The sequence below is a fragment of the Notamacropus eugenii genome, chromosome X (genome assembly GCF_028372415.1).
Source record: "Notamacropus eugenii isolate mMacEug1 chromosome X, mMacEug1.pri_v2, whole genome shotgun sequence".
NCBI lineage: Eukaryota > Metazoa > Chordata > Mammalia > Diprotodontia > Macropodidae > Notamacropus > Notamacropus eugenii.
In genome coordinates this window covers 39,831,262-39,840,387 of record NC_092879.1, presented here as the reverse complement: position 1 = coordinate 39,840,387, position 9,126 = coordinate 39,831,262, and the positions used below count along the sequence as shown (strand labels likewise).

The 9,126-nt window shown below is 41.3% G+C and overlaps 1 pseudogene; it reads right to left on the bottom strand.

Moving 5' to 3' along the window:
* Positions 1 to 888: 888 nt before the first annotated feature.
* On the bottom strand, positions 889 to 3,242 carry LOC140516233 (eukaryotic peptide chain release factor GTP-binding subunit ERF3A pseudogene; annotated as a pseudogene).
* Positions 3,243 to 9,126: the final 5,884 nt, after the last annotated feature.

The following is a 9,126-nucleotide window of genomic DNA, read 5'->3' as shown; positions in this document are numbered from 1 at the left end:
ACTCATGCTAGCTAGCCACCTGCATTCTTCAGAGCTCTGATAGCTCTCATGACTAACATCCTCTCAGCTTTTCTCCAGATTCACATCTTCCAGTTCCACCCATTCACCAAACTCCTCCCACCACAGGCTCTATATGACTCAGATTCATGTGACTCAGGCTTCTGTGTGACCCAGGCAGGCCACATGAGCCTATTAATGAATGAAAGATCTCCCTATTTAAATTACCATTACATATGTGCAAATTTTTATGATCCTAAGTATTTGGTAGCTGATTTTCTCAATTCATATTCAACTTTAAATAGCAAGGAGTATCCATCCTTCAAAGTTATCAATACAGAGAGTGAACTGAGTAACTTGCAAGAACTGGCATTTTTCACTGATGCAGTTTTGAAACTCAATGCAGCTTTGACAAATATTCATGCCATATCTTGCAAGTTTTCTTTTTTGTGATTTCCACTGATTTGACTGGTTACTAGATTTTTACAGAGGGGAAGAATTTCACTATGTTTTACCTATAAAACCAGAGAATGCTGTTTGTCATTTCAAAACAATGTGTTTGAGAAATCAAGGTAAAAAAAACCCTAAATTTTAGTTTGGCAGAAAACAAAACTGACATAAAGCTAATAAAGCAGTGTTATATTTGAACAAACACATTTTAGTTTTATGAATGCACTAACCACTGAAATGGAGAAAACTAATTTTTGGTCTTAAATAACAACCTTGAACATTGTTTGTAAATGCCTCATTTAAAACAATGTATGGGGGGGTAGTTTAGAAAGACCAAGTAATAAAATGTATTCAATTACTTGGAAAATTAAAAAGCTAATGCAACAGTGTTACATATAGATTTAAAAAAAGATTCAAAAGCAATTCAAATACCAAAAAGGATTTCAAATTGAATATTTTATTAACATAGTAGTTGTCTTTGTAACATGGGCACACACACAGACATACTCTTAATGATCTGCCTGGAAAAAAAATGCCTAAATATGCCTAAGGGGAAAATTAAAAATGAAAAGAAATCCTTTAAGTTTTCATTATTGTAGCCAATTACGTCCACATCATTTACAAAGCTAATGCCGAATCTGTCCAAGGAAGCAGAATTTGAAAGGAGGAAAAAAAAAATTGGGGGGAAATTCAACAGTGGCACAGCAGAGCTCTCAATATGAGAAAGCTGATATAATGTGGACTTTAGCTGTAAAATTTGTGTTTGCAAAATATGGGGGAAAGTTTATCAATGGGCAGAAAATAAGAGAAGGCGGTGTGAAGTAGGCTTTTGCAGAGTCAATTTTTTTCACAGTATTGTTCAGGGTCATCAAGAAAAATGCTTAGTCCTTCTCTGGAACCAGTTTCAGGACTTTTCCAATTGCAATGGTCTTCCCCTCATCTCTTAAGGTAAAGCGACCCATCTGAGGGAAATCTTTGAAGGTCTCAAGGCAGATGGTTCCTGCTGTCCTTAAACGGGCAATGCATACTTGATCTTGTTTAACAAAACGTGGTCTTGTCTTGCTTTTTTCTCCTGATTTTTTGTCTACCAAGCAGATTAAGGCTGTTATCTCGACTTCTTCGATACAGGTATGAATGTGCAGCACCGCATTATAACCTGGGCAGATGATGGATTTGTGTTCAATAATCACTATCTGGGCATCAAATGTACATCCAGAATGACAAAGATTATAAGGATCACAAAGTATGAATCCTGGAAGAATTTCTTCTTCTTCAATTCCCTTCAGTCTAATCTTGAGGTTTTCACCTGGGGCTACAGAATCAGTTTCTACATCATCAGAAAGGATTCCAAGAACTTCCACGTTGTGCTTGTTTGGCATCATCACAAGTTGCTGTCCTTTACAAATAGAGCCCGACTCCAGCTTTCCCAGGACTACAGTGCCCATATCCTTGTATTTATCCACTATTGGCAGCCTGACTGGTCCATCAACAGATCTGTTGAAGTTTGGCAAATTATCCAGATATGGAATAAACGGTAAACCAATATACCAAGGACAGAAATCTGATTGCTCTTTAAGGTTTGCACCATTCAATCCTGAGCAGGGCATGAAGTGTATATCCTTTTTGGGATTGAAGCCAACTTTTTTCAAAAATGGTACCAACTTTTCTTTACATTCTTCATATCTTTCACTGCTCCAGTTTACTGTTGGGTCATCCATCTTATTAATAAGCACTATTAAGTGTTTTACTCCTGCTGTTTTTGCCAACATGGCATGTTCTCTTGTCTGTCCTCCTTTTTCAAATCCAGTTTCAAACTCTCCTTTCCGGGCAGAGATTACCAGCACAGCCAGATCAGCTTGAGAAGCACCACCAATCATGTTTGGGACAAAACTCTTGTGCCCAGGGGCATCTAGGATGGTGAAGTGCTTTTTTTCTGTTTCAAAGTAGGCACGTCCCACTTCTACAGTTTTACCTTTGTCTCTTTCTTCCTGATTTGTATCTAAGGCCCATGACAGGTACCAAGTTTCTCTGTTTTTTTCTTTAGCTTCTCGTTCATATTTTTCAAGTGTTCTTTTGTCAACCATCCCAGTCAAATACATTATTTGTCCTCCGATAGTTGATTTACCAGCATCTACATGGCCAATGAATATGACATTTACATGTTCTTTTTTAGGTGCACCTGGTGGTGCTACCACAGACTTAGGTTTTGGTATTTCTTCTTCCTCCTCCATCATCATTTCTGGGACACTTTCCTCTGGAGGCCCTCTGTCTCCCAAAGAGCAACCCCCTGGCTCTGCTTCACTAGGTTCTTCTTTGTGCTCCCATGATTCTTCTGAGGACATTTCTGTCTCTCCATTTTCTACAACTGGTTCTGAAATTTCCATGCTAACAGATGAATTTGAACCTTCATACAGCACTGGCTGTTCGTGAGAAGGTTCCACAGGTGCTTTGGGGCCGGCAGGGCCTGCAGCTCCGGTGCCGTCTCCCAGGACAGCAGTGGCACCGGGTGGGGGCGGGGGCGGCGGCTGCTGGATCGGGCCCCGCAAGAATGACGGCACGAACTCAGCGGCGTGGACGTTGAGCTGCCGGCTGAAGGCCGCGCAGAGGTTCTGGGCCTCGGCCGCGGCTGCTGTGGCAGCTGCGGCGGCCGGGGGAGCGCCTCCGGGGCCCGGGGCTTCCATGTCTGCCTGGTCCCAGAAGTCGGGTGCTGAGTCGCTGCTGCTGCTACTGCTACTGCCGCTGCCGCCGCCGCTGCCCCCTCTGCCGCTGCCGCCGCTGCCGCCTCTGCTGCCGCAGCCGCTGGCCCCTCTGCTGCCGCCGCCGCTGCCCCCTCCGCTGCCCCTTCTGCTGCCCCCTCTGCTGCCGCAGCTGCTGCCGCCCCCGCTGCCCCCTCTGCTGCGGCCGCCGCTGCCGCCGCCGCCGCAGCTGCCCCCTCTGCTGCGGCCGCCGCTGCCCCCTCTGCTGCGGCCGCCGCTGCCCGCTCTGCTGCCGCAGCCGCTGCCCCCTCTGCTGCCGCAGCCGCTGCCCCCTCTGCTGCTGCAGCCGCTGCCGCAGCCGCTGCCCCCTCTGCTACCGCCGCCGTTGCCTCCTCTGCCGCCGCCGCTGCCGCTGCTGCTCCTGCCACCTTCCCTGCCAACGCTGCCTCCGCTGCTGCCTCCGTTGTCACCGCCTCTGCCACCCCCACTGCTACTGCCGCCGCCGCCCTCACAGCTGCTGCCGCTGCTGCTTTCGCCGCCGCCGCCGCCACCGCCGCTGCTGCCCCGATCCATGGTCCTGGGGGACTTGTGTATGGAAAAGAGAGGGCGGGAAATGGGGGAGGAGGGGAGATACGGAGGGCGGGAGGGGCACGTTGACTGGGGGGAAGTGGGGCGAGGGAAGAGAGAGAGAGAGAGAGAGAGAGAGAGAGAGAGAGAGAGAGAGAGAGATAAAAAAAACCCGGTGGCGTCGCTGCAGCTTCAGACCGTACTGGGGGCCATTTTTCAAATAAAACATATGGGTTGCTTGAGATTTGTAATAGTGAGAAAATCCCTTGCATGAGCATAACCTAGGTCCATGGTTAAGGGTCTCTAAGGAGCAGGTGAAGATGACCAGTTTCCCAGACACATAAGGCTTAGTTAAAACAATGCAATAAAGTTTTCTGACAATTTTCATAATTGAGCAAAATTTTCTTAAAACATAGAAAATTGAACTAGACCCAAGGGAACTGCACTACCTATGCAACTGGGTCAAAGATGGAGTCAGTGTGGTTTACTCAACTCCCAGTATCACTTGATGTTCTATTCCTAGGTAGTGGTGGTAGTAGTAGTAGTAGCAGCAGAAGGAGGAGGAGGAGGAGGAGGAGGAGGAGGAGGAGGAGGAGGAGGAGGAGGAGGAGGAGGAGGAGGAGGAGGAGGAGAAGAACTGAGGGTAGTGACACTACTAGTGGTATTAGTTGCGAAAATGCTTATAGTTCATATTTATACAACGTTTTAAGATATGTAAAGATCTTTGCATGCTATCTCATTTGGTTCTAAGAAAAAACCTTCTCATTTTATAGATGACTAAACTGAGGCACAGAGGAGTCAGGTGATTTCCCCATGTTCAAACAGCTAGGTAGTTCCTGAAACAGTACTCCAGCTCAATTTTTTCTGATTCAAAGTTCTATACCCTATGCACTGTGCAGTTTGGCTGCTTCTTGTGTTTTGGAAATGTGGACATACCTAGTGATTTGCTATTAGTAGAGCTTTCAAATACGCAAATGTTCTGTATTAGATCTGCATCTGCTCTACCTTCCTTTCTGGTCCACTTTGTGCTTCAACCCTCAATGAAGTCAGGCTCCTGTCTCCTGAAACGGATCATAACTTTTCACCAAATCTTGATGTAGACCAGCACTACTCATACCAGACAAGGTTTTGGTGACCACCAAATATTCTTTGTTTATCCCTAGATTCCAAACATATATACAGGACTGTGCAGGGAGGGGAAAGGGGATATTCCTAACTAGAAGGAAAATGGCACAAATGAACTTTGACAGCTTTGACAGCTAGGGACTTTAGACTTCTTGTTTCTCCTGTCTCTTCCTCCTATGTTCCTCCATGCTCAGGAAAAACAGAAGGGTCAGTAGAAAGTGTCCCATCATTTCGCACTTCCATGCCCTTCCTAATGTATATTGTACCAGAATCCCAGGACAGGACAGCCAGGATATAAAAATCAGAAGTGGTTCAGTCCTGCCAGGGGCACTTCATCCTGCATGGTGCAACATGCAGGAAGAATACCTTTCTTCTAGCTTTTGTTTCCCAGGAGTCTCCAAAGTCAAATTCAATGAGAGGTCCCCAAACCCGTCTATTCTAAGTTAGCATCTAATCGAGTCTTTCACCTCTAATACATCTCTTTAAGGAGAGGGAACCAGGACACCAGAATTACACTTTTGCCATGGCCTTCTTTGTGAAATTCAAAATTTAGAGATTATATATTAATTAGTTATCATTTCGATTAATTTTACTCATGCCCCTTCAAATAATTCTCTCTCTCTCTCTCTCTCTCTCTCTCTCTCTCTCTCTCTCTCTCTCTCTCTCTCTCTCTGTCTCTCTCTCTCTCTCTGTCTCTCTTTCTGTGTGTGTGTGAGAGAGAGAGAGAGAGAGAGACAGAGAGAGAGACAGAGAGACAGAGAGAGACAGAGACAGAGAGAGACAGAGAGAGAGACAGACAGACAGACAGAGGGGGGGGCAAAGAACAAATAGTCACTACTTTTCATGGAGTTTAAAATCTAATGATGGAGAAAGCAAGTAAATAAATATTTATATATTTGGTACATAGAAAATAGAAGAAACATCGTCTTGGAGGAGAAGCCTCAATTACATGGGGAGAACAGGGACTGGAAGGAGGTGAGATTTGATCTGAGAGTTATAGGATTCTAGGAAAATTATTATGCCAAAGTCATAAGGACATTTCATTATATATATATATATATATATATATATATATAGTTTCAATTAAATATATAAGTTGCTGTTTTCTCCCAGGCTTTTTATATGGTACAATCATGGTCTTCATACTTTAAGAAAGGAGAGATAAGGAATAGAAATAAACTACATACTGAATGAATATAAACACAGAACTTGTAAATAAAATATTTGCAAGGCAGCAATGTGACAATGTCACTGACCATATTGGGTTTATATTGCTACACCTGGAACCAGGAAGACTTGAGTTCAAACCTGATCTCAGAAGATTACTAGCTTTGTGACCCTGAGCAAGCCACTTAACCCTGTTTGCCTCAGTTTCATCTTCTATAAAATGAGATCGAGAAGGAAATGACAAACAATTCCTGTATCTTTGCCAAGAAAACCCCAACTGGGGTCAAAAGTGTCAGAAATAATTGAACAATAGCATCCACAAAAATGTAGGGTTCATTCAACTTCAGACAGATTGCAAATATATTAAATTATATTCACAAGATAAATAAAACAAATATGACTATATCAAGAGATGACAAAGTCTTTTTGACAAAATTCAACCCTCATTTAGCTTCAATATTCTAAAAATCTTAGTAATAAATGGAACTTTCTTTAATCTAATAAATAATACCGATCTAAATCCAAGCACACTAATTATAGAATAAAGAAAAGTAAGAGGCCTTTTCAATAAAATCGTGTTTAAGGAAAGATGCTCATTATTGACACTATTATTTCACATACTTTTCAAATTGCTAGCTATTGCAATAACACAAGAGAGAGAGGGAATTTGCCTAGACAAAGAGGAAATAATAGCCTCCCTCTTGCAGGTGATATTATTTCTTTAGCAAACCCTAAAGAGTTAAATAAACCATCCAAGTAATTGATAAAGTCAGCAAAGTTTGAGGATGCTTAAATTAATTCACCTAAATCATCAACATTCCTGTATTTCACCAAATAAACCCAGAAACTATATTCAAACTAACTACAGAAGCTATATAATTTTGGGAAGTGTATTTACCCAGATGCAAACAGGTGAATCCAAGTATATAACACTGCTGAAATAAAGGTAGACTGAATACTCGGATGGATGTTAATTGCTCATGGATAGGTGAAGCCATTGCAATAAAAATGACACCACCATTTAAATTAATTTACTTAATTCATACTATACCAAGCAGATTACTAGAGCTACATTTTATTGAACTAAAGAAATAATACCAAATATCATATGGAAGAACAGGTCAGGAATCTCAGTGGTAATAACGAAAAGAAAGTATCAAGGAAAGGACCTGTCAATACAAGATCATAAGCAATAATCATTAAAATGACTTGGTACTGCATAAGCAACTGATAGGCTTGTCAGTGAAACAAATCAACATACCTAAAACACAGGAGCAAACAATCACAGCAATATAGTGTTTGATAAACTGAAAGACTCTATTTACCGTGGGAAGGACACAATATTGAAGAAAATACTAGGAAAATGGACAGCAGTCTGTCAAAAATAGTTTTAAACCAACATCTCACATCATATATTAAGATAATCTCTAAATACTTACATGATTTAGTTATATGTAGTCACAACATCACCAAATTAGAATACCAAGGAAGAAACTACTTTTCAGATCTATGGATGGGGAAGAGTTCAAGACTCATTAAGCAATAGATACGATCATAGAAGATAAAATGTAAAGTAGTGGTTCTATAAAATTAGTCAGTCAATAAACGTTTATTAAATGCCTAATATATGCTGGGCACTGTGCTAAGCTCTGAGGATACATATATGAAAAAAAAAAAAACAAAACAGTCCCAGCCCTCAGAGAACACTAGAGAACACGCAAAAAGAATCTGAAAAGTAGGGGGAGGCATCAGGAAAGGCCCTCCGCAAGGGAATGATAGGAAAACCAGGGAAATCCCAAAGTAGTATAGCCACTTGAGAAATGAAATTATTTCTGTTGAGCTCTCTCCTTCCATGAAGGTTTTCAGCTTCGTAGCTCTGCCCTCCAGTCATTGAGTGGATTATTGAATGATGAAGTGAAATACCAAGGCTGGTAGAAACTTCCATGGTGACGTGATTTTCCCGATAATGAACTTTCTAGGCCATGGTGGAAAATTCAAGCTGAGAGGTTCCAAGGTAGTTCACCCAAGTGAGAAATGAGATGTTGGTTTTGCAGATATAAACCTCTTATAGGTAAAATAAAGAGAAAAATAACAGGGAGAGAGGGAAAATTTTTGCAGGAAATTTTTCTGATAAAGGCCATACATTCGAACTATATAAGGAATATATTCAAATTTGTAAGACTAAGAACAATTCTCCAGTAGACAAAATATCAGCAAACAATTTTGAAGGGAAAAAATCAAAGCCCTCAACAACCATTTGAAAAATGTTCTAAATCATCAGAAATTAGAAAAAAAAACTAAATTAATACAGTTTTATGAGCCATGGATAAACAGGAATGCCTGTGCACTGTGAGTACAGCTGTAAAGTGATCTGATCATTCAGGAAAGCAATTTGTAAATATGACTGCAAGTGTTGTTACCTTGTAGATGCCCTTTGACCCTGGTATTCCACTACTGAACTTATACCTCAAAGACATTCAAGAAAGTGGAAATAGATTCAGACACACAATAATTTTTATAGGAAGGATCTTTTCATGGTAGCCAAAAATTGGAACCTAAGGCTGTGTTCTCCAACTAGCAGACAGCTAAACAAATTGATGTGTGAGAGTAGGATGGAATGTTTCTGTATCATAAGAAATGAAAAAAAAATGAGCAGTTTCTGAAAAACTTAAGACTATAACTCTGATTGATGTAGAATGAAGTTAGCCAAAGAAATAGCAGAATAATTTAAACGGTGACAATAACATTATAGAGAAGAAGCAATTTTGAATGTTAGCACTCTGGTCAATGTCATGATAAACCCTAAATCTAAACAAGCTGAAGACAAAAGACACCACTGAGTCCTGTCAGAGATATGATTAACTTACAATGCAGAGACACATGCAATTTTCGACATAACCAACGGGGGCGGGGAGGATTTGTTTTGTGAACTAGGCATGTTTGTAGGGAGGGTTTTATTTTTCTTTGCTCAATTAGCACGAGGAGGGACAATCTGAGAGGCACAAATCATAGATCCTTGCTAGAATAAATGAGCAATTTTTCAAAATTGCCTTTAGACTCTTTGGTAAATTCTTACACATCTTTATCCTTTTGAGTTGGCAGCTATGATGTTATATTAGAAGCC